The sequence below is a fragment of the Phocoena sinus genome, chromosome 12, assembly GCF_008692025.1.
Source record: "Phocoena sinus isolate mPhoSin1 chromosome 12, mPhoSin1.pri, whole genome shotgun sequence".
Classification (NCBI taxonomy): domain Eukaryota; kingdom Metazoa; phylum Chordata; class Mammalia; order Artiodactyla; family Phocoenidae; genus Phocoena; species Phocoena sinus.
The window spans coordinates 67,077,130-67,103,822 of NC_045774.1; the positions used below are offsets into that span (position 1 = coordinate 67,077,130).

Consider the following 26,693-nt stretch of genomic DNA (forward strand, 5'->3'; position numbering starts at 1 on the left):
AGTTCACAAGGGTGCTGACTGTGGAATCACCTCTGAGGCCTGAACTCACTTTTTACCTCTGACAGTGTCTCACCACCGTCCTCCTTTGCATTTTAGCCAGCATGATTAATTTGCATTTAATTCTGCTCAGTTCACTACCTGACTTCCAGTTCTACCTCACTGTCAAATGATGGTTTCTCCCCAAAGGTGATCCTTATGCTTAGGCTCTTGGAGTAATACCGGTGACATGTCTGTGGGGTATCTTTGTAAGGTTCTCTCTTATTTTCACTATGAGATGTATTTCTTTTGAAATTGTTTTACATTTTAAAACATTTTTGTGATTTTTATACACATTGCTTTTTCCTTCCAAGAGTAAAATAAACAACTTTTCCGCATAATGCTTTATAATAATAAACCACTTACAAGTCTTTTCCCAAAATAGTTGACCATCAGATTCACTCATGGGAGATGGCTGCCATGCCCGCAGTGCTTAACAGTTGATAAAATCTTACAGATAGAAATATGGTGCAAAGTTTCTCCTTCGGAAGTTTAGAAAAGTCCGATTAACTTATCCACTGGCAAATATAGTGGGATTATAAAGACGTATTAAAGCAGAAGCATACATTTGTTGACAAGTTTGCAAATGTACTGGATTGATCTGGAAATTCATTTCTCAGTAAGTACTAAGTCTCAAACTGAGATTTTTTTAAGGCAACAGAGGTGTTGTTTGGTGGGTAAGAGGAGACAGGTATTGATAATTTGCAAGTGGAACAGCTATTGGCAAAGGCTGGCAGATGGAGAATTGAGCTAGGCTGGTGGGAAAGGTACAAACTGGGTGTGATGAGGAAGGACTGCTGAGGTGGGGCTGGCTGTTGTATGAGATTTCATAGCAAGAATACTTGGGAAGAGCTAAAAAATACATGGTATCGCGGTAGGAGTTCCCGTTTTCCTTTGTGTGGTGGTTGAAGTCCAGTTGGTCTGTAATCGCGTTGGTGTTCTGGATCACTGAACAAAAAGGCTGGTAGTTTGGGTTGGTTATTATGCTTTCCTTGAGGGTAAAGCTTTTGAAATTAACTCTGCTTCTTGAGGTTGAAAATTCCTCATTCTGGTGTCTTGTCTACGTCTTGCTGCTGTAATCCCTGAGAAGAGAAAAGGGGTTTAGGACGCCTCTCTTTTGAAATGAGCAGGGTCAGAGCAGGCAGGGGGCTATCACGGTTGTTCCTCTTTGTTCCAGACTTAGAACATGTGAGCAAGTGGTTCCACCCCTCACTTTGTGAGCTGTTTTCCTCCGATATTTCCTAATTTTTCCCATGACGTTCCAGCCTGTTTCTTCACCAGATTGTAAGGCCTGAAAGACCCCATTGTTCTACAGGAGTCTGAGCTGGTGTGCATTTGCTGAGTTGGCCGGGTGGGGTCTGCGTGTGGGTGGGACGTGGCTGGGGGATAATGCAGATTAGAGGATGTGCGGAGTGTATCCCTGACAGGGGCAAACACTTTCTGCTTAGCAGGCGTTTAGAGAGGGCCTTTTTCTTCATAGAAGGTGCCGTACTTTTAAAATATTTTTCACAAACTATGTCCTTCACTGCGCTGATTGAGAGAAATGGGGACATTCCATTAAGCTAAGGAAAGTTTCTTAATGGTAAATCAAATGAATGAAAGCCTTATCCAAACTTCACTTCATCTTCAGATAAATGCAAACTTTTGTTCTTGTAACACACACACACACACGCAGACACCCTCCACACACACTCCTGATGGCCTGCCCAAGATTTATGTGAGCCCTTGATCCATTTTCACCTTCTCACCCACCCTGAACATCTATTTAGAATTGCAGCCTTTCTCTTCCACCCCATTCCCAATTCTTCTGAGCTCATTTTTTTTTATTGCACCTATCACCTTATAACAAAAGTAATTTATTATGTTTCTTATTTGTGTTTATTATCTGTCTCCCTCCATTAGACTCTAGATCCCACTAAAGTAGGGGATTTTTGTCTGTTTTCTTCACGGATTATCCCAACTCTCAGAACAGTGCCTGACACGTAGTAGGTGCTCAGTAAAAATTGTTGAGCGAATTAGTGAATGAACAGCGTTAAGAAGTGAATGATGTGTCTCAGATTTGGGTCCTAGCCTTTTTAATTCTAATTTACTAGTGGATCTTAAAACATTTTCTGTGGCTTTGTTTTCCAGCTTCCCTACTTTTTAGGATAATGAAGGATGGTATCTTCTCCCAGCTAAAGTTTGGGAATGACTTGATGATCCTTAAGTAGTAGGGGCAGCAGAGTATTGCTCTTAGATTTACATTTTGACCTCAAGGGCCCTACACTAACCATCTTCAAACTCTGGTCTGCAGAAGTTCCCTGGAGATATTTAAGGGGCTGTACAAGCATTTAATTTGCATTTTATTTTTAATATATTTAGAGCAATTTTTTATAATCATGATTTTAAAACATGCACTTAAATGTGTTACATACCAAATTTTCACACACTGGGACCACCGACGCATTGAATTGGACTGTCAAGTTAACCTTGAAATTAAGTGTTTTCTGCTGTTTTGGCTTCTATATTTTTTTTTTTTTTTTTTTTTTTTTTTTATGCGTTACGCGGGCCTCTCACTGCTGTGGCCTCTCCCGCCGCAGAGGACAGGCTCCGGACGCGCAGGCCCAGCGGCCATGGCCCACGGGCCCAGCCGCTCCGCGGCATGTGGGATCCTCCCAGACCGGGGCACGAACCCGTGTCCCCTGCATCGGCAGGCGGACTCTCAACCACTGCGCCACCAGGGAAGCCCTGGCTTCTATATTTGAACGTGTTATAAATGAGTTGTCGATAAGGAAGTCTGTACCAGTATTTTTCAGATTCCAGCCTGATTACAAATTGAACAAGTGAATTCCTCCTGTTAGATAAATACAGCATGCTCAGTTACATGCCGGGCAGGGCTAGGGAGCCTCCGCTGGGAGTACGCTTCTGTGTGGGTGAGTGGCCAGTTGTACAAGAAGTGAACATTCTGTTTTACGGTCCTGTATCCCCACTGTACATTTTGGATTCTCCTTGATTGATTATTAAAGAAATCAAGTAATTGTCAGGTCATCGTTAGTAATTAAATTTTGAAATTAAAAAAGTCTTTTTTTTCCTTTTTAAAAAATTTTTTATTGGAGTATAGTTGCTTTACAATGTTGTGTTAGTTTATATTGTACAGCAAATGAGTCAGCTGTACGTATACATATATCCCCTCTTTTTTGGATTTCCTTCCCATTTAGGTCACCACAGAGTGTTGAGTAAAGTTCCCTGTAATATACAGTAGGTTCTCATTAGTTATCTATTTTATACATAGTATCAATAGTGTATATATGTCAATCCCAATCTCCCAGTTCATCCCACCCCACCCCTTTCTCCCTTGGTATACATACATTTGTTCTGTACGTCTCTGTACGTCTCTGTATGACAGTCTCTAGGTCCATCCACATCTCTACAAATGACCCAATTTCGTTCCTTTTTATGGCTGAGTACTATTCCATTGTATATATGTACCACATCTTCTTTATCCATTCCTCTGTTGATGGACATTTAGGTTGCCTCCATGTCTTGGTTATTGTAAATAGTGCTGCTGTGAACATGGGGTGCACTCATCTTTTCAAATTAGAGTTCTCTCTGGGAAAGGGGGTTAACGTCTGCATTTTTTCAAGGTTTTGGGTTCATTTGAGGCATATCACGAGATTACAAAGCGAATTGCTAAAGAACTGTTACAATTTCCAATTTAACTGTTCCTTGCTGTTCCGATCCACTCATTTCCAAAATTTGGATATGGAAATTTCCCAGAGTGAGTTCTAGTGGCAAAGGATACAGTGTTATTCATGTCAATTTTGTTTCCCAGTTTCAAATGGTACGCAATAAGAATAGCAGATAGCAAGAGATTCACCTGAAAACCTGTCTGAATCTGTTTGGTCTCTGAGTTTAGAGAGCAGGATTCAGACAGGGACTCATACCTGTAGTGACCTGGGAATATCAGGATTCTCTTAATGCAGTGCAACCAGATACAAACACAGCAGTAAAACATATGCTGCATCAGTTCTAAAAGTCAGTTCAGGGCTTCCCTGATGGCGCAGTGGTTGAGAGTCCGCCTGCCGATGCAGGGGACACGGGTTCGTGCCCTGGTCCAGGAAGATCCCACGTGCCGCGGAGTGGCTGCGCCCGTGAGCCATGGCCGCTGAGCCTGCGCGTCCGGAGCCTGTGCTCTGCAACGGGAGAGGCCGCAACAGTGAGAGGCCCGCGTACCCCCCAAAAAAACCAAAAGTCAGTTCATAAGCCAACTACTTTCTGAAAGCCCCACTTCCTGCCATCTCAAAAGTGCCACTGAATATATTATGGGAAATAGTTATGTTGTATTTTATGGAACATTTTAGAGACCTCCTTTCGCAGCCTTCTATTGGGTTGGCCAAAAAGTTTGTTCGGGTTTTTCCGTAAGATGGTCAGTGCAATATTAATGCACTCATCACTGTCATTTGCCTTTCTGTCTCCCACACTGTACTTGAGCCCCTTGAAAGGAAGAATTGTGTCTCCTTCCTGTCAGTGCCTGGCATTGCCTGCCATGTGGGGAGTCCTTCGTACCCGTTCATTAAACGGCATTGGATTCGACCGCAGAGGGAAGTGAGCTTGGAAGGAGCAGTGCAGCCTCATACTAAATACACAGTCAGTAACTTTTCACACGAAGCACAAATTTTAGCATTAAAAACATATTGGATATGTTTTTATATCCCAGCAAGTCCATTGGCCTACACTGCCTGCAGGATCAGATGCAAACCCGAGCCGTCCAGGACAGTGTCCACGGACCACACGTGGCTCTTGAGCTCTTAAAATGTGGCCAATCCACATTGAGATGTGTTATAGGTATAAAACCCATGCCCTATTCTAAAAAAACTTAGTATGTGGCTGGAAACTAGAGATGATCATACTAAGTGAAATAAGTCAGAAAGAGAAAGACTACCACGTGATAGCACTTACGTGTGGAATCTAAAATATAACACAAACGAACTTACCTACGAAACAGAAACAGACTCACAGACATAGAGAACAGACTTGTGGTTGCCTACCAAGGGAGAGGGGAGGTGGGGGAGGGATGGATTGGGAGTTTGGGATTAGCAGATGCAAACTATTACATATAGGATGGATAAACAATGAGGTCCTACTGTAGAGCACAGGGAACTATCATCAATATCCTGTGATAAACCAGAATGGAAAAGAATACAAGAAAAAAAGAATGTTTATATATATGTATAACCGAATCCCTTTGCTGTACAGCAGAAATTAACACAACACTGTAAATCAACTATACTTCAATAAAAAATAAATTTAAAAAGATAAAACTAAAGAGTATAAAAAATGTAATATATCTCATTAATAGTTTTCATATTGATTACATGTCAAAATGGTAATATTTTAGATCTGTTGGGTTAAATACATATCATTAAAATTAATTCCTCCTGTTTCTTTTTACTTTTTTAATGTGACTACTAGAAAATTTGAAGTTATGTGTGTGGTTCACCTTAGGTTTCTGTTGCTCAGTGCTGGACTAAGCTGTATCATGACATTTAAAGTTTCTTATAACTTGGCCTCAGTTCCCTTTTCAGCCTCAAATCCCAGCCCTTCCTGCTCTCCTCAGAATTTCTCATAACCCCCAGAACTCACCAAACCTATTTATACTTATGGGTTGTTGCTGTTGGTTTTTTTTTTTTTCCCCCCACATTCTGTTCCTTCATTCTGAGCTGTCCTTCCCTTTCTTTGTTAGCTGTAAAATTCCTACTCAGATTTTTAGGACCTGGCTTAATTGTCCCATGCTGCTGCTGAAGTTACGCCCCGTCTCCCCACAGCAAGCTCTTGGTTGGTACCTCCATTGTTGTGCTGGCCTTGCTGTGCTGCCATTAGGTGTCTTCTTAACTAGGCTTCTCCAGGGAAAAGGCTGCAATTTATTCCTCCAGTAACCCCTGAGGGTGTGTACTAGACATTTAATTGACATTTATTAAATTAATGTATGAATTAATTTCATCCTACTGCACAAACTGCTATTATCGCATGCATCCACCCTTGATCATCTGAACCATCAGCCATGCAAAAAATTGGATGCTGAGGCCGACAGCACTGGGCCTCTCAGCCATAACCCCAATTTCAGACTTCTGTGTTCAATAAAATGGCCTCTTTGTTCTCACTGGTTGACTTATGGCAATTTAAAATATTATACGTTTGAATTTATGAAATCTATGGATATTGTATAGACTGAGAACATAAAATGACATAAACATGACCACTTTTACTCTTTTGTTTACAGGGAGTTCATATAAGATTTCATTTGATTGAAGATTTCACTTCTAAACAAGTTTGAAAGCCACTGTTCTAATCCTAAGTTTCATTTCCATTTCCATTCCAAAGGTTTCTTTCTGGTTTTGATGGTGTGGTTTCTACTACCACAGAAGTTTACACAGAGCAAGACTTTTCAACTCTGGCTGCCCAATAGCTACAGCTGGGAAGCTGTCAAAAATTCTGATGCCCAGGGTCCCCGTACCCCCAGGGATCCTAGTAGAATGGGGCTGAGGGCACCGGTAATTATGTAATAAATTGATTCCTGGCTCCAAAGAGCCAGATAAACTATGAAAATGTTGAAGCTGTGAATTGATCATTTTTCTTTGTTTTTGTTAGTGATATTGTAATCATGGTAATTCATCTTAAGTTTGTACTATGATTTGGGGGTTAAAACAGCATTTAATGGAACACGTCTTCTGTAGACAATTTAAGCCTTCTGAAATTGAAAGTTTTTTTCTGTCATTCTCTAAAACCTATATGCAGCAGAACTTTAATGTCCCTTATTCGTAGAAATAGCAAACAAAAGACCTATCTCAGATTATGAAACTAGGGCTGACAAAGACAGTGGGTGTAAGACGTCCGCCCAGGCAGTGGCCTCCTGGCACCCTTGTTACCCTGAATAAACAGTGCTGCCCTGACAGAACCTCTGTAGCTCTGCCACGTTGATAAAATCTGACATTCTGCTTAATCACCTTTTAGTGATATTCTTCCTTTTGTTCTTGGTATGTGAGAAATCAGCTTTTTTTTTTTTTAAGATGTGGGAAAGAATTATCTTTAAGTTCCTAATTCAGTAAAATGGGCTGGTAATGCACATATAATTTTTGTAGGGAGGGGAAAATGATCTAATTTCTGTTTATCAAATGTCTCTTCTTAAATTTTTAAAAACTTATAAAGTACCTGAAATCACGTGAAGGAGAAAATCTGGGATAAATACTTCGGAGATCTTGCAAGAAAAGCATCTGAATTCCAGTAGTCTGTTCCATGTCATGACTGTATACTATTAAAATGCCAATGTAAATAAGCCTAAGTTTTGCAAATTATCAGTTTGTTGAAAAAGGCTGTGTGCTCTTATTCTTCCGAAGCATCATCTCTTTCAGTTTGGGCTCTGGAGGGAAAGAAGAAAGAAAGAAAAATACACACTTGGGATCGAATCCTTTAGGGCAGAGAAAGGAATAGAATCCTTTCGTTGACTTGGTTATTTGCAGCCGGTATGTCATCTGGGTGAGACTGATGTAATGCGGATTGAATGTTGAGGCAAATTTAGGGATGTGTGTGTGTGTGTGCGTGTGTGTGTGTGTTTTAAAGCCCCACTCCCAGAATTTGGAGTGAGTGTGAAGGGCACCACAACAACCCCTGGATCTGTCAAGAATGTACCTATTTTTAACATCCTGGATCAAGTGTCAGCTCTCAATAGGAGATGAGGAAGGGGGTAGGGACCGCGTTCCACGGATGCGGATGGGAACCGGCCCTCTGGCGTGTTTACAATACAGCTGTGCATTCTTAATGGCTCTGCCGCTGCCGCCAGGTAAAGTTTTCTTTGCACGTGATGAATGGCAGAGAATTCTTTAGCCGAGGGAACCGAAGGAGCTGGGAGGCGGAAAGGGGAAGGGCAGAACGGAAAAGAGAGAAAAAGAAACACACGGCTCCAGAGGGAGATGGTCTGTGCTTTGCAGTTGCTTGTGTGGATAGAAACCAGATGGTGAGCTGGAACCGCACTTGCTAGGCTAGCTGGGGAGCCAAACATATGGTTAATGGTCGGGAGAAACAGCTCCCGGAGCCAGGGCTTTGCTGACTGCTTCATATTACAGATGGTTACAGTGTGTCATTACATTGCCAACCTAAGTGCTTAATACCCACTGCGGGTGGGCGGGCGCTGGGCATCCACTCACAAGAAAGATTTGAGCTCTTTGCTGGCTCCGGATGCAAAAGTGACATCATAGGGAGGCTTAAAAATGTCTGGTGTTGGGAGGTAGGGAGAAGGGTAATTTTGTAGTGGAAACATTTTTTTCTTCCTTTTTTTCCTTAATGAGCCAAGCCTCCACTCCACTAAACTCTAGTGTGTTTACGAGGACCTTTTTATATGAGTATCTCTCTCTGTCTCTCCGTCTCTGTCTCTCTCATACATACACACACACATGCGCACACACACACAAAGTCCTCAGGCAGAATTCTAAGCCCCAGGCCCTGTCCCACCCCCTCCACTTTCACTTGGACGCCCCATCCCTGCCCTCCCAAGCCCAGCATTTGAAGTTTCTGTTTGGGGAGCTTTGGGGCCACAGCAGGCCCATGTTATCTAAGGAACTGCTGAGCCCATTCATCTGCTTTTCACGGCCCGCTTCCTTTTATTTTTAGCCAAATCCGTCAGGCCTGACAGGCGGGTAATTCGAGCCAGAGAAAGGGCAATGCTCCAGGTCCTTTCCACAAAGCAATTCTTCTCCTCCCTCCTGGGAGGGCTCCAGACTTGGCCTGCTTCAGGCAGATGGATTTGTTGAGTCATGTGAGATCATTTACACAAAAACACAGTGAGGCAGTGGAAATTGGAGGAAAAAAAAAAAAAAAAAAAAAGGAGGGTGGGGACAGAGGAAAGAGGAGGGGAAGGTAGAGTGTGCAGGGAAGCAGCTAGACTGAGGAATGCGGAGATTCATTTGTGTATAAGGTAATGTCTAGCTTACACGGCGGGGTAGAGCCAGGCTGCAGAGGTGCCGGAGCCCACTGCCTGTATTTAAACGAGGAAGGAGGTATGGGGGAACTTCCTTTTTTTTTTTTTCCTTAATTTTTCAAGCAACACCCACCAAACAAAGACCACACTGTTGACAGCCTTGGGTTCCAGTAGTGGTAAACTACCACCAAGATGGTTTACGGATAAAGGAGTTGGCTCTGTGATGTAATACAAGTTGGCTTTGTCCCGACTCCAGCATGACTGAGGCAGCAGGGCAGGGAGGAGAGGAAAATTGCAACAGGACTCTTGGTTAATGGTTTCCAGAGATGATGTAGCAGGGCTGGAGTGGAGGAAGGAAAGTGGGATATGGTGGAGAATGACTCCGAAGTGGCCCATAGTTGCGGTTGGTAAAATAAAGTCATTACGGTGGCTTCCCTTGTTCAAGAGGCATTGAGCAATGGTTCTGAAATGCCAAGGAAGGTATCATTTTTCCCTACCACGGTATTCACTTTCCTCTTGCTTCTGGAACATGGGGGGAAAAAAAAAGCCCAGCTCTTACATCATGGTAAACAGTATAAACATTTAGTGAATCCGTTTTGTTTATACCACAAGCCTTTAAAACATTCCATTAAAAAACTGTCTCCTGCTCATTCATGAAATTCTTTTCCTCCTGCTTCTTCAGACTTGCTTACATGTGTGCACCGTGCTTGGATGGGGATTTTTCCTTCTTTTGCGGGAATAAAAGAATTCATGAGAGAATGATGAGTGGATTATTGAAATATACATTCTTACATCAGATATGATGAAAGTATGCTATGTAGAGAAAGGGGATATTTTGAAACAGGGACAGAAAATTAGAAATGGGAGAATTCCAAAATACGCACCATGATGGTTTTCATTACGGTACCTTTCTGCGATTCTGCATTTATTTAGTGTCCTACTATGCAGCTGGTTTTTTTGAACCTCCCCGGAATGTAGGTCAACGTCACCACGGTTCCTCATATATGTTGGTATTTTGAGAGTTGAGATATCTTGCCATTTTCTTCCCCAGACCTAGGTCTACTCAAGTTACACGTATGGTTTTAGTAATCGTGGAACTGAGCTCATGAATTCTTTCTGTTAGCACTCACCCCGGAATTATGACGCTAAGCGCGCAGATCACACCTTTACCTGGAATAAACAGAGCGCTCGTGACGGTGCTGATCATATGGTCCAAAACTGAAGCTACCCCACTGTTTTCTAGGCAGCCCTAATGATCTGACTCTGCGTAGTTACAAGGCAGTTTTCATTTATTTTACTCGAAGAGAGAACTGGTAAGTTTTTGTGCTGGTGAATTGCACACATTTTGACTGCGTGATATCCACATTATCGTAATGAGGTTAAGAGTTGTCGTTATTTTAAACCTACGCACCTCCTTGAGTGTTCCTTCTACAACAGAATTTCTCAGTTTCGGCACTGTTGACATTTTAGAGCAGATAATTCTCATTGTGGGGGCCGTTTTGTGCCTGGTGGGATATTTAGCAGCATCCCTGGCCTCTACCCACTAGATGCCAGTAGCACCTTCCTCCAGTCGTGACAACCAAAAATGTCTCCATGCACTGCAGGTGTCCCCTGGTGGGTAGAATCACCCCGACTCAGAACCACCTGTCGGTTCGTATTTTGGTTTGGAGGTTCACCCTCTACCTCCTAGTCTAGGTGCTCAGTTACGTCTGAGATGGACTTAAAGGGTATAAAATAACATTTTTCCTCCTGCCATTTATTCTAAAAGTGGGAACCCCAAGTTAGGTAAAGTTTTCGAAGGCTCAAGCAAGGGTATTTTAGGGAAGAAATTTTCCCACCAGACAACCTGGCGTTTTGTTACACAGGACAGCCTCTCTCTTGGGCTTCTGGCCTTAGCAGGTGGAACCCTTCAAAGCTGCGCTTTCCCAGGGCTATTCAAGAGCAAATGGCTCCACTGACTGCGCCTGGGGGTGTTGACTTACGGAGAAAGGGAACTTCTCTTCCCAGACCGAGCAGAGCCCCAGGCCACCAGTTCAGTGGCTCTCGCCAGGCTCACCTCCTTCCTCTCCAGCCCCAGAAAGAGGGGAAGAGGCAGGACCACAGTTCTTTCTTTGGAGCAAAGCAGACATCCTCCCCAATCCCAGTGGCTGTGGTCTCCGAAGCTGGAACTCTCGTTAAGCAAGGAATGTGGAGCTCTCCACAGGCTAAGGCAGCCATAAATTTCCTCTGTTTGTTTTGTGAGGACTAGTGTCCACTGCCGTAATGAGATCAGAGGATCCCCCGGGGACCAGGCCTCCAGGTCAGCTGCTGGAGCCGTTTTCTGTGGCTGTTCTCTGGGCTGCTGTGGGAGGATGAGGCCCCTGTCCAGACCACGGGTGTGATGTGGGGATGTGGTTACATCCTAGTCTCCCTTCTCGTCCTCTTTGCCTCTCTCGTGCTACCAAAACGTCAGCGTGCGGTCATCCAGCTCTAGATCGTTGAAAAGTTGACGTCAGGCACATTCCTTTCCTCAGAACCCAGGACAGACTTAACCTAGCTGGGTACAGAGAGTGCAGGGCGGTGACTGCTTCCTTGGGGTAACTTCCTGCGCCGCTGATGCTGGCTGAAGGCACATCTCTCAATACCTGGCCTGACCCTTAAGCGCTTCTTCACCCAGCATCGCTCTGCTATGAGGAAAAGTCAGGGTGTGAGTCACGACAATACGGCGTATGCTACAAAGAATAAATTTCTAGCTCTTGCCTGAATTACAGCCAAATGGCCACAGAGGGGACGGCTGGATATGGCAGAATTGCGTTTAGGGAACCCCCAAACTGGAATTTGTGACAGAACAGTATCCTGAGCTGCTGCAGCCTGGCCCCCGTCCAACCCCCAGCCCCACTCCACCCACCCCCAAAATCCTTAGGTATGTTGGATGAAATAGAAAATAATAAGTGCATCGTGAGCTCGAAGGCGGGAAAGGGAGATACCAGGTGCCGGAAGACGCTGATGCCACAGACCTGGCCATAGGTTCTAGGGGCTGTGGTGTTTATACTCCCACAGGAGCTGTTGGCCCACAGCAGCAAGATGAATTCCCTGCAGAGTCTGTATCGGTTTCTGAGTGTGAGTGTTTGGGGCACAGGGCTGGGGAGATGGGCATCCGGTGTTCTGTTGTTTCAATGGCTGTGGGCTCCCTAGTTACACTACCTGCAAGGTGTGGGAACTTCAGTTATTTTGACGCTAAACTCGTTTGAGAGCACTGAGAGCCCCAGGGCCCTGGCAGAAGCAAACTTTAGGACACAGGGTGCCCTCACAAAGAACAAGCCACACTGCGGAGAAGCTGGTGTTGGAAAGGACAGAATGTGAGCCTCAGGGAAGCAGAGGTCAACAGAGAATCCCTGAGATTGCTTTCGACAGGGGCCCATCGTGGCAAATTGAGCTTGAGGATTGTTTCTTCCCAGAGGAACAAGGCATCACACCCAGTCTGACTTGCTAAACACATGAGTTTCACTGTAAGCGCTCTGCTCCCAATAAGGCGATTGCCTCTCACTACGACCTATCTATCCTCAAGGTATTATTGAGAATATTTAAATCCCTTAATTAGAAACCTTTTATTGGAGAGATAGCTGGTCCCCTTGAGCTTCTGGAAAGAGATAGCTTCATAGTGATTTCCGTCGTCTTCCTTTTCAGTGGGTCATTCTGAAGTCCCCCGCTGACTAGGCTGTCTGTTGAGTTATTTTAGCTTCTCACCAAATCACAGGAAATGTGTTTGCCTGAGTTGTTCAGCAAACCCCCCAAGGGAGAAGGAAGCTGAGATTGTTTGAAGGTCTCTGGGATTCTTTCAGCATAACATCAAAGAAACCTGGGTAAGTCAGTCATGGTTAGTAAACCTTTGTCCTAGAGGAATACAAGTCAGCCGTCTCAATCCAAAGTGGACAAATGGACTGGGGATTTGCCTCCACCTGTGGCCAGCCACCAGGTACACTGCCGGCAGTGACATACGCTGTTGGCAAACGTGAGTTGAGGATGCTAAAATTAAGGCATGATTCTTTATTTATTAGTAGGGTGATGAAATTGCTTATGTTTAATTTTTTTCTTCTGAAGCATGCAAAGAGTGCCCAAATAGTATGCTGCTGACCTAAAAGTGATGCCACACTTCTTAAGAGAAAACTCCTCAGTATTTCATTCTTAATTTGAACCTGTTTTTTCATTTGGTCTCAAAATATTCTGGCCAAGTGAGGAGTAGATATAGATATTGTCATTAAAGCATCGGAAGAACATAAAATGAGAAGAAAAGGCTCAGTTGGTGCCAGATTTAAGGAAGATCTTCCTAAATGTTTGTCACCAGCAATTTAGCCTGCTGTAACAGAATACCGTAGACTGGGAAGCTAAACAGCAGTTTATTTCTCACAGTTCTGGAGGCTGGTAAGTCCAAGATCAAGGTGCCAGCCCATTTGGTTCCTAGTGAGGGCTCTCTTCCAGACAGCTGACTTCCTAATATATCCTCACATGGCGAGGAGAGGAAGAGAGAGAGAGAGAGAGAGAGAGAGAGAGAGAGAGAGAAAATGCATGCACACACGTGAGCTCGCTGGCATCTCTTCTTATAATGGCACTAATCCCATAATGGGGGCTCCACCCTCATGACCTCATCCAAACCTAATTACCTCCCAGAGGCCCTGCCTCTAAATATCATCACACTGGGAATTAGGCAACATATGAATTTTGGGGGGACACATTCAGTCCATAACAACATTATAATTAAATTTTGCATATATCGAGTGCCTACTGCATGTAAGGCAGTGGGATAAGTGCTGGTTATTTGGGCATAAAACAGACAAAATCTCTTCCCTTGAAATACTTATAATCCAGTAGGGTAATTGAGAGGTGAACACCTACGTACAATTACAAGCAGAACGAGGTGGTGCTGAATGGTAATGGGAAACAGGAGGAGGAGAAGAGCCTCATCTTTTTTAACACCATGCATACAGTACTTTCTTCATGTTTTCATTTAATCCTCAAAATAATCTTAGGAGGTATAAAGAATTTCCCCAGATTTTACAGATGAAGGAATAGAGACTCGGAGAAGGTTAGTGCCAAGAGGCAGAGTTGACATTCACACTGGTGTGGTTCCAGGGAAGCCACAGCAGTACAACCCTAGAGGGTCAGGAGACAGGCTGGGAGCCACCAGCCCTGGAGATTTAAAGGGACAAAGAATCCCCCGACCGACATGAAAGGTGTACAAATAACAGATACAACCTGACCTACCCGTACGGGATTTCCAAAGTATTAACCTCAATTGCCAACATTGAAAAAGCATGTGATTTTACGTAATCTCTCAATATTTTTGTCTTTCTTGAATATCAGCTCTGGGGCCGTGTACCTTGTTCTTACCTCCTTGGAGCTACACCTGAGTGGCAGACTCTCCAGTCCCCCTACCCCGCATTGTCTTCTCTGGCCTATTCCCTCATGTCATTCTTTCTTGACCCCTTAGGCATCTGAATTTGTGTCCTCTGGTTTAAATAGCCACCCAGGCAAGAGAAGCAGGCTGAACCAGTCCCCCTCTTGGGAGCTCTTCTGTACTGTGCCTTTAATTAAGGTACTCCTAGACCACTGAAATTGATCTTTTATAGAGTGATAGCGCTGAACTTAGATATCCTGACTTAGGATTTGACTACGTACGGGGAACCCCCAGCATACATGCCAGAAGCGGTCATCTGAAAGCAGCTGACACTCTACCCCTTGGCAGTGTACTGCTAGCACTCTGCTCCTCCCCGTCTGGCTCTCAAGGCAATTTTTGTGTGTTAACCAGGAGTGTCTCTGTCCTTTGTAATCCTTTCATTTCCTCTTCCTTATCACAGTTTCCTGTTGAAATATAGCTCACAGGCTAGTTAGTATTTCAGAATATTAATTTTCAAATTGCCTAGAAGAAGACTTCTGATGATGCTCAGTGGCCAGATGTTCATCCTTCTGGCTAGGGTCGTATGTTTTCTGTGGCACACAGTGAAGGCAGGGTGGCCAGCGTTGTCCTGTCTCTTGGGGCAGAACCATGGTCTGGCATGTTTGCTGCCTAAAGCTGGCGGTGACAAGGGCACAGAGGTCCTGAAGCACCAGAGCCACGTGTCTGCTGGAACCCTGAGGATGGAGAAGGACCTTCAAGAAGTTCCTCAGGGAGCATTGCTCTGGTCCCTCTGCTGCTTCTTCAGGAAGAGCGGAAGGAGACAGCCACTTGGGAGGTGTGTGCGCATTCAGGGTAGGGGACAGGGGTCTGTTGGCTGCTTCACCTTTGGATCCTTTAATCCCCGCGCCACACCCCTTGTTGTGGAAGGGAGGGATTGGACTGTCTGTAATCAAATGGTTTTACATTTTCCGGTTTTGCACGAGGAGACTCCACTTGAAGGTGGTCAGGACTTGGCTTCAGAGACATGTGAACTACTGCAGCCCATGAAATTTACTCCCCCGAGGTGGAGGGTATTAGGGCTCTTCCTCTCATCTGTTCATGCGGTTTCCCAAGCTGCTAAGTCCTAGATTTACGGAATTTCTTCTAGACTCTTAACACCTTGCCTGCTCTCCCTTTCTTTCCAAAATCTGTTCGTCTTTTTATTCCCTTATTCCTTCCCCACAAGCTTCTGGGTCCTCATGCTGCAGCCCTGAGTTTAGGATGCTGGATTCAGCGGTGGGAGGGAAGGGACTGGAGGCCATTCCACAGGCTGACCTCAGGGTGTGTTATATGTAAAAGCCAGAAGGAACTTGGATGCTGTGAGGTATAAATGGCTGGCTCCTGTTGACGTGTTTCCCATAGAAGTGCCTGAGCTACCCGGCTTTGAGTTGTATCACGAAAGGCTTCTAGAATGAGCATCTTGGTAGGGGGTGTGGGAGTTGGAGTGGGGAGAAAAGCCCAGTTCATCATATTCCATTGACGGGTAGTAAGTATTAGTTGTATTTTCAAGGGCCAAGAAATAGTGCAGTACACACACACACACACACACACACACACACACACACACAGCCCTTTGACATGTTTAAGCTTCTCTTTAGAGTAAGAAGAGAATAAAGTTGGCTTTTGCTGTTCTCACCATATACCTCTCTACTCCATTATCAGTGATCCAGGTGACATAGGCTTTTCTCTGTGGTAGGTGGAGACTGGTGGTAAATAAATAGTGGTGAAACAGGTAGGCCCAGGCTTAACTTTACTCCAGCTCCCACTTGCTGACACTCGGGCCCTGAGAGTGTATAATCCCAGAGAAGCCATAGGATGCGGCATTGTCATCAGAAGCCCGAGTCTCTGGGTCCCTTCCGCAGGGAGGACCAGCTGGCGAGGGACACTCGGCCACATCGCTGAATCTGTCTCCAGGGCTCTGTTGGTTCGCCTGCCCTTTGCTTTTCTCCTTTCTTTGTAGCCTTCACCTTTTCTTTTCATTCTCTCTTTGCTCTCTTCTTCTTACACGTTCCCTGTCACCACCTCCCTGCTTACCCACACTTCTTTACCCGCCTGGAAAGACGAATTGCATTTCATTAACCTTTTAGATGCCTCAGCTTGACCTTGGGCTTTGTTGAACCAACCTTGTTAGGAGTGACTGAGTGGAAGTCACGAGTTGGTCTCTGGGATGGGCTTTCTCCAGCCACCCTTGAAAGGCATCTGTGCTTTCCTTTCGCTTAGTATCAGGAGAATCCAGCTTCTTGAACCAAAAAAAAACACTGAGGTCTTCCCTGGTGGTGCAGTAGTTGAGAGTCCGCCTGCCGATGCAGGGGACACGGGTTTGTGCCCCGGTCTGGGAAGATCACACATGCCGCGGAGCGGCTGGGCCCGTGAGCCATGGCCGCTGAGCCTGCGCGTCCGGAGCCTGTGCTCCGCAACGGGAGAGGCCACAACACTGAGGGGCCCGCATACCGCAAAAAAAAAAAAAAGAAAGAAAAAAAACACTGAAAAATAGAATAAAGAAGAAAACTCCCTTAATTCCACTATGGTAACTCTGGTATCTTTTCCTCCAAGGCTTTATACTTAAGAGGCAGCCTCATTTTTTAAGCTGTGGATTTTTCTAAGCTTCTTCATAAGCTGAATTGGCTATAAAACAACGAGGTTCTCTGTGTTTCAAAGGAGATCAAAAGAACTTCATGGAATAAGACCGGTCTTCTCTGTTGCTGTCCAGAAGCAAACTGACCCAATTTCTAATTCTGTCATCCATTTGCTGAGGTGTTTTGTGTTAATGGTGGTCTTTGAGTGTGTGTATGTGTGTTTTATTGGGGGAGGTTTTTTTTTTTTTTTTTTTTTTTACGGTACGCGGGCCTCTCACTGCTGTGGCCTCTCCCGTTACGGAGCACAGGCTCCGGCCGCGCAGGCTCAGCGGCCATGGCTCACGGGCCCAGCCGCTCCGCGGCATGTGGGATCTTCCCGGACCGGGGCACGAACCCGCGTCCCCTGCATCGGCAGGCGGACTCTCAACCACTGTGCCACCAGGGAAGCCCTGGGAGAGGTTTTTTATTGGTGGTCTTTGAACATATTTTAATTCTGTAGTATCTTTAAGGGAAGTCACTTCCAGCCCAGGGTCTACTGCCTACTATAGCATGACTAAGAAGAATTCTTTTTCCTCTCTGCATCTGGTGTCCTAATTAGGAAAACTACCACTCAGATTGATCTCAGTACTAAATAAGAGTATTAATATAAAAGTGCATTGTACAGTTTCGAGCTCTGCATAGCTGTAAAGTATTCAGTTTTTTTTTTAAGATTTATGATCCTGGACATGAAAAGATTTTCCCCTTTTAAGAAAACCCTGAAGGCAATTTGCAACAATTATCAACATTGTTTTTAAGGTCCTGCATTAAGAGTCATGACATCATCCTAGGCTTTATGAGTGAGAGCAAAGAAAAAAAATCTGTTCATAATATTTATTAAGAACTTTCTAGGTGACTAATATTTCCTTTGAAGAGTTTTTATTCTGACTTTGTTATAGAACCAACATACATGAAAATGAGACAGGAACACTTGGTGAGGGTGGGGAACATGAGAGGATCCAAAATTAGTTGAGTGCAAACTATATATAAGCAAGTTCTGAGGGAATGGGGATGGTGGAATGATTGGAGCTGGGTGGGATTTCCTTGGGGAAATTATGTTCAAGAATCCTTGTCTGTTTGTTATTATTTCCTTGTGCCCACCTTTCCTGTGTTGATACCACTGTGTCCATTTGAATGGAATTGTGACATCAGGCATCTCTGCCAGGCTTTTGGACAAACTTCCCAGTTAAGTGTTGGGCTGTAGTTTTTAAGCAGATCAAATACACATGTCAAAAAAAGGAATTAACATGTATAGAATTCTACTTTAAAACCCAGAAATTCACTAGCATCTGTTTCTGGAAATTCGAAGGTAAACGTTACATGGAGAATTTTCTTTCAGTCGCTTTAAGGTTGGTTAGAATTAGATGTTGGATTTTCTTGGCTTTGAAACAGTGATTACTCAGGCCTCATGTACAGATGAGGGGGTTTGGGTGTAGTTTAGGCTGCAGAGTCAGAATTCCAGGGTCTCTCCATGTGGTACATCATTGTTAAAATATGTCATTGCTGTGACTGAATGTGGTATTTTCTTTGGAATCTCTGTGTCTCAAATAGCCAGGGAGTGATCTTCCGTTTCCTCTCTCTATCTTCTGATTTATAATAATACTGTATTCAAAGAATAGTAATGTGTGCGAAGTAGGAGTTTATCTTTCGAAAACGTATATTGCAAAATCACTTTCTTAACGGTGCAAGTTGTTAATATGGAGAATACAGCCTTGGACTTCTGTGCCCTCGACTCAGTTAGCAGACATGCGTCTTGTTCTCCGACAGACCAAGGCTGGCTGCTAAGAACCAGAGGTGATGGTAGGCTAGTGGGATTCTGAGTACTTCTTCCTTTTTCTATTGAACATTTTCTAGATTGTTAATATAGTTTAAAATAATATATTTTTTAAAGCACTGTGGTTCCGCTTAAACCTCAAATTCCAGTCTTTATGGAAAGGTTCAGATATATAAATCCTTCCTAGATGCAACCTGAAAAAAATAATACAGAAATAAGGTGATTATAAGACACCTTACATGTTTTGTTCTCCTCTCAAATCCACCCAGAAACATCTTTCAAAGGAAAAGGCTACAAATCCAATTATGTGGTTGAAGATATTTTCTTTCTGTATTTTTTCTTAATATCTGACAAATTAGGAATCCTGGAAGTGAACAGTGACTGTTTAATTCTAAAATGTAATTCAAATGAATCAAAAAACCTACCTAAAGAACCAATAGTGTGGATAAAAACGTGGACCCTTATTTCCTTAAGGGTCCTTTCCTTATTGAGGAGACGTTGGGTCATCTGCTTCATTAGGCCCACAGTACAGAACTCCTGAATTCTTTTATGGTACACTTCCTCCCAAAAAGCTCTGTGAAAGCCTCTAGCTATTAAGCCCTGACAGTGGTACAATCAGGCTCTAGCAAATGCTAGTCTGTTCCTTTTTTTTTTTTTTTTCTTGGCCATGCCATGAGGCATGCAAGGTCTTAGGTCCCTGACCAGGGATCGAACCCGTGCCCCCTGCAGTGGAAGCATGGAGACCTAACCATTGGACCACCAGGGAAGTCCCAGCTGGTCTGTTCCTTTATTCCTGTGGGCAGCACGGAAGGCATTTAGGTTTGGCATACATGCTACTCACATGCTAGATCCTTTCCCTTCCTAAGGAGGCCAAAGCCTGCACTAGAAACCCTTACATAACTGACCTCTCTGGCTTACTGGTCACTATATCCTCAGTACTCAGCACCTAGTAAGTACTCAAAAAATAATTATCAAATGAATGAGTGTCCTTGTCCCTGTGTACCTGCAGTGACTCGGAGCATATAATATCCAGCTTTTCCTTGGACACTGGCGTGCCCAGTGTCTGTGGCCTCAAGACTCTTGATTGGACTCTTCTAGACCTGCACTGTCCAGTACAGTAGCCACTAACCGTTACATGTGGCTATTTACATTGAACTTTAATTAAAATTACATAAAAGTTAAAATTCAGCCCTCAGTTGCACTAGCCACATTGCAAGCGCTCAGTAGCCACATGTGGCTAGTGGCTGCCATATTGAATAACACAGCCATGGAGCCTTGCTATCATGGCAGAAAGTTCCACTGGACATGAGACTGCTCTGGGCCTTCCTGAACGCCGGCTGATGGATATCCTCTTTGTCTTTGCAGTGCAGCTGTCTGCTTCAGGAAGTGAGGTCTACGGGACCAAGGTGAATCTTTAAGAGCTGCCTTGCATTGTGACATGTCTAATCCCTTGCTGCAGTCCCTACAGCATGAACAAGGTAAGAGGTACTTTGGAGGCTCATCCTTTGTGTCTTTATGGTACCATGATTTATTACCCTGGGTATGGGATAACTTTCTGTGGTGTGAGGAGGTTGCATCTCCTGCCAGAAGCATTCCAGAGGTTGGCAAGCAGTGTTGACAGGCAGCGTCACAGGGACTGGTGGTGGTGTAGTCTTCCAAAGGTGTCAGCTGTGTTTATCAGAGGCCTCTGAGCAGCTGAAATATTGGTTGTTAGTGTAATTGCCTTGGCATGAATATTGGAAGACTGAGGCTCTAGAGCCAGACTACCCGCGTTTAAATATCAGCTCTTACAGATACTAGCTTTGAGGACCTTGGGAAAGTGGCTTAAGTGCTCTGTGCCTCAGCTTCCCCATCTGTAAAATGTTGATGATAATGGTACCCACCTCACAGGATTGTTATAAGGATGAAGTGAATTAATATGTGTACCAGTGTTTAATATAGTCCATGTCTACATTATAAGCATTTGATCAATGTTTGCTGTTGTTCTTTTTGGTGTTGGGGACACTCTTGTCCCTTAGACATTGTTGCCAGAGAGTCCTGGGTGCGTCTGCAACATTTCCACTTTATCCCCCGATTGATTCAGCATGGAGCAGTTGATTACCGGATGGGCACTCTGGGGATAAACGATGAATGGGGCTTAGGTCTTACCTTCAGCAGGCGACAGACGATTTGGGGGCACTGTGCCTAGTGTGAGGCGTGTACCAGAAGCTGTGGAAGCACAGAAGGGACACCCAACTTTGGGGGATCTGGATAGGAGAGTATAGAGGAGGTGACATCTTGAGTTGGATTCTGTACCATACATGATCATTTCTTGGACACAGAAGTAGGGTAGGGCATTCCAGGTAAAGGAAACAACCTATGTAGAGGCACAAAAGCATATGAGAAAGTCTGACGTGTGTAGAGAACAACATAGTTCGGTGTGGCTGGAGCAGGGTTTCTCAATCTTGACACTGTTGATGTTTGGACCAGGTGATCCTTTGTAGTGAGAGGCTGTCTTCTGTTTTGGAAGTGTTTAGTAGTATCTCTCTCCCCCAACCTCAGCTGTGACAACCAAAAATGTCCCCACACATTGGCCAGTGTCCCTTGAGGGGACGAAAATGCCCTGGTTGAGAACACCTGCACTGGGAGAAGATGCCAGATGTGAGCCCAGAGAAGGAGGGAAGGGTTGCATTCTGAGAGCCACTGAAGGATTTGAAACAGGGGAGAGACATTTCCAGAGACTGCAGGAAGAGGTAACCGTGGGTTGTGATGGAGTTGGACAGCGCTTTTAGATGATTTGGTCTTAAAAACGGATTATGGAATTCCTAGGCTTTAGAAAGCCCATGTAACTTGTTGAGATTGTTTTACTAACATCCCCTTTCCAGGGGTAATTTTTCTCATGGCCCTTTGTTTGGCCTTCTCACGGGCACAGCTGCTTTACCCCATCAGAAGAAACCAGAAAAAAGTAAGCAATTGTTTTTTGAGAGATTTTCATTTGGCTGAGCCAAGCCAAAGAAGAGGAAAACTTTGCTGACCTTTTCCCCCTTCTGGCTTCAATACTTACCCTCTTTTAAAAATCTATCTATCTATTTTTTTATTGAAGTATAGTTGCTAGACAATATTATATAAGTTACAGGTGTACGATATAGTAATTCACAACTTTTAAAGGTTATACTCCATTTATAGTTATTATAAAATATTGGCTATATTCCCCATCTTGTACAATATATCCTTGTAGCTTATTTTATACCTAATAGTTTGTACCTCTTACTCCCCTCCCCCTCCCCCCTTCCCTCTCCCCACTGGTAACTACTAGTTTGTCCTCTATGTTTGGGAGTCTGCTTCTTTTTTTGTTATATTTATTAGTTGTATTTTTTAGATTCCACATGTAAGTGAAATCATACAGTATTTGTCTTTCTCTGACTTATTTCACTTAGCATAATGCCCTCCAACAGTCTTTGAGGAGTGAGCTTTTGGAATCCTAGTTGGGCAGGTATTGTTCCCCAAAGTCATAATTGGAGGGCAAGGAGGAGAGGAGATCCATCACGGCAGTCACTGCAAATCTTGGCTTCTATCTCTGACAGTTTGGTATAGTGAAAAGCTAAGACAGCTCTTGGGAAATCTCAGATTGGCAGGCTCAGTATGCTGTTTCAGCCCTGCCCTAAGTTTCTCCGGGGCAACGCAAGACCTGATGTCATGGTTTGGCTCTTGACACACAGCTGGGAACCAGACTCCTTAGAAATTTCAAGTGTGTCTCAGTAGGTGTGTCTGTTGCTTGGGAGGTTATGTTCTGCCCGAGTGACCCAGTGAATGCTCTATTTTATGTTATTTTAATTTAAAGTGGTGATTAAGCATGATGTGTAACCTTCATAGGTCAGCATTTTTCTTATGGTTTTCTTGGCATAAGACAAAAAAAAAAAAAAATAGGTCACCCTCTGGGGAGGAAACAGATCTCAGCACAAATAAAACTAGATAGTCATCTCATCAATTAGGATATGAAAGTTAGAACGTTGGAAATATTTTTGTGGGTGTGATTGATTTCCTAAGTAGAAGTGTTCCCAGAAAGCTGGAGACATTTGAATTGTACACTTGCCACTTCCTCGGACATACACGGTAATCACGCTCTTTCCTTCCCAAACTCCACCTAGTTATGGGACACTTTAACCAGGGAGGTGTCCAGATGGGGAGGGGGCTGGAGCATCGCAGGGTCCAGTGTTGTTCCTCTGACGCACCAGGGCAATTCTGACCACAGTTAGGCATTGACAGCTCTCTTTTGGGTCAGTTGGAAACGATACCCTCTAGAAAACACGGGAATGGCCACAGGGCACCAGGAATTGGCAGTTTGTCTAACTATTTTAATGGGATAACCTGTCAGTGAACTGCTGGCAGCCAGGTAGAGCCTTCATTCCTCACATTCTGGAACTTCAGTCTGTACCCGGATCTGGGAACACACCAGGAAGGGGTGCAGTTCCAGCCCTCAGACAGCCAGCACGCTGTCTGTCTGCACACAATGCTCATCGTGAACCTGGGGCCCTTTCTGGAGGCTGGTGTACATGGGATATGTCAGGTTGATACCCAACCTGTAGGTTTATACAGAGTGGATACCCTCACGTTCTATTCACCTTGGAAATATCGTAAACAGACTTTAGTGGTTGTACATTCTGGGCTCTATGCTCTAGCCTTACATGTGAAAGAAATTGTGGGTGCACAGATTTCCCCAGGGTACTGTTTCTGCCCGGCCCTATGCAGACTTGAAGACCATCTTTCCAACTTTCACACTCTCCTTGGATCTTTTTCCAAGAGCTGATTTTCCAATCTTTAATATTGATCAAAAACTTTAAAATTAGAATTTAACTTTGAATTTTGTCCAGATTCTTTACCCTTTCTACTTTCTTGGTTATTCTCTTGTTAATAGGTATAAATATGTATTATATATGATATATTATAAATTTTGTTAACAAGAAGGATTAGTGTTTTGTATGTATATGTGTTACCTATATGTTAACATGCTGTAAAGAGAGGGTTTTAGTGTGTTACTTAGAAAATCATAGCCAAATGGGAGGCAAGTTAAACAGGATGGGATTTGGGGGAGGCCAGTTGGGCAGAATGGCGTACATTCAGTACATGCCACTGTATACACACAAGCACACTTACAGGAACAACATTCCGGTCTTGAAAGCAACCTTGGAATTACAATCCTAAACTCTTTCCCTCGTGGCCATCGTTCTCATGAAGGCACATCGCATGCTGTTCTCTGCCTTGAATTTGTGAGAACACTCCATCTGATTGAAAAATAATTGATTTTTCCGTTATTGCACAGAACGCTCTCCACCCTGCCCCCACAGTGAAAGTGAATCTTCTTGAGAACTGTTTCTTCCTTGTCATTTTCAAATAAAGCCAAATCTGATTGTTACTGCTTTGGACAAGCGCCATAGCATCAAATGAAGGAGGGTAGTGTCTTTTATCTCTCTTGGCGGGTGGACGCCGCTGTTTTGCTTACTGTATGCCCGACAGAATTTTCTCGCTGAATGTTTTCCAGTCTTCAGCACCATGTCTTACTGTGCCAGGTTTGAGGCAGTTTTACCTTTACACTCAGATCAAAATCTCTGCAGTCGACAGAAAAGTAACACTGAAGTTTAGTTTCTGCCTTCATTTCGAGTTTTTCTTCCTTTGCAGCTCTTTAATATGAAGCAGGGAAGTCCAGAACTCACCACCGTTGGTTCTCCCACCTAACACCCGGCAGACACATAACTCAACACTAGGTCCTTCAACACATTTGTCATGTACCCACTGCGTACCATGCACCATGCTTGCAATTCACCAGTGAACAAAACAAAGGTCTTTGCTGTCCAAAGCTTCTGTTCTGGCCAAGGCGAGGAGTCGTCTCATCCCAGAGTTTAATATTTAAACATACACCTAATGTTAAAACTTTCTCCATTTGAAACTTTTTCTATTTGAAGAGCAAGTTAACAGAGTTACTGGACGCGGGATAGGATTTGGTAGATAGTAAACATGTAAGATCTCTCTCTTCCCCTTTCTAGGACACTCTGGGTGGTTTCACCCAATGACCAATCTATATTTAACGAATCTCCGCTGCTTTTTTTCTGAAGGCAAATGGCCAAGTTCCCCTCCTGGCAGACTTCGGAGAAATACCACACCCTTCGAAAACCAGTGACAGGGAAGAAAATACAGATAAAACTTAAATGATCTTGGAATAAGGAGAGCCTTATTAATTTCTAGTGGCAGAAGTGATAAAGGAAGAAAATGTATTTGTTTAAAGCCTAAAGATTTCTTTCCATCAGAAGACATTCTGAACTATCCTGAAAGACAAGAGACTAGCCAGGCAATATTTATAACATATATGACAGAGAGTTAACTTAGCTGATGTATGTAAAATTCTTGAAAATTAGTAAGATAAGAGTGATTCCTCTAATAAAAATGAGCAAAGAACAGAAAGATAAAACCAATAAAGGAAGAAATATGATCAGCAAATACCATATAAGAAAATATCCAATCTCAACAGTTATCAAAGAAAGACGAATTAAAATGATGAGTTGGCATTTTCTACAATTGATGAAGATTCATAAAAGTTACTCATCAAAGGTACGAATAGGACTGGCAGGCTCTCTCATTGACGGTTAATGAAAGAACGCGTTTCTCAAAGGGACCTAATGTGTATCAAAGCCTCAAATATACACACACCTATTGACTCAGAAACTCCTATTTCTAGAACTCAGTAAGAATTATCATAGATATGTATAAAAATGTAGCTGATATTCATCACATATTGTTACAATAGTAATTTTTAAAAAATAATAACCATGGTACATCCATATAATAAAAATGACAGGGAGGGATGGAGTAATATTTGATAATATAGAAAGGTGTTCTCAGTAAATTGTGAAGAAGGCAAGTTACATAATAATATGTACAATTTGATCATTATTTTGTTTTTTAAAAAAGATACATGGCTACCCACAGGAAAAAGATTGCAGGTACCCATCAAAGTATTAAGAGCATTATTCTTCTTTTTGCTTGTATGTTCTAAATTTTCTTTAGCAATATGCATTCTTTCATACTAAAAATAGTGTTTTGAAATAAGACGTGAAATTATCTTTAAGATATGAACGTCACTGTATTTTTAAAATATACATGATAAAAAAGACTGTGAGATATTGCCCAGAATTCTGGCAGTGGTTTTCTCAGAGGACAGGTACATGGTATTCATGTTTCTTATTTAAGAAAATATTTTTCTGTGAGAAGAGACACCTGAGAGCTCTCTCCATTCCCCCACCCATCTGGAGAAAACACTGAGGAAAGGTTGGATGAGGACAGAGTGAGAAGGTGACCAGGAAGAGAGCTGTCACCAGGAACCAACCCTACTGGACCTTGATCAGGGACTTCCAGCATCCATAACTGTAGAAAATAAATGTCTGTTGTTTAACAAATTTTTCTCTATATTTTCAACTTTCTTATAGTAAGTGTTTGTGTATATGACTGACAGAAAAAAGCAAGCATTTTAAAATAAACACTATTTTAGCTGTTTCGCATTTGAGGTACAACTGGGTGGAGATATTTAGTGAGTGGATAAAAAAGAGACAGAGCCATTGGTCAAACAGAGATTTGAATTTGGGCGTCATTCTCTTTGACATATTGCCAGGAAAGAGCATTTTAATGTACTGATGTTTTGGAAGCAGTAGTAAGTAGAGAAATGCTCTAGAAAAAGACGCTGCCCTTTGATTCAATGGCTCAAATTGTTTTAAACGGCTGTTACATCCTCTTACTCATTACATCCTCTTGTTCAAGATATTGCTGATGTGCTCAAGTTTAGACCAGTGGTTTTCAAACTGTGGTTTGGGGACCCCTGGGGGGGCCCGTTCATGGGCCACCTGCAAGATCAAAACTATTTTCATAATAATACCGAGACGT

General features: G+C 43.4%; 1 protein-coding gene across 1 annotated transcript in view; it reads left to right on the forward strand.

Annotated features, from left to right (window-relative positions):
• The window catches only part of BACH2 (BTB domain and CNC homolog 2), a 362,077-nt gene that overhangs the window by 64,535 nt on the left and 270,849 nt on the right, over window positions 1-26,693 (forward strand). The window contains exon 3 of the mRNA XM_032650803.1: window positions 20,151-20,263. The gene's annotated coding sequence lies outside the window, so the exon portion shown is untranslated. The remainder of the gene's footprint in view (window positions 1-20,150; window positions 20,264-26,693) is intronic.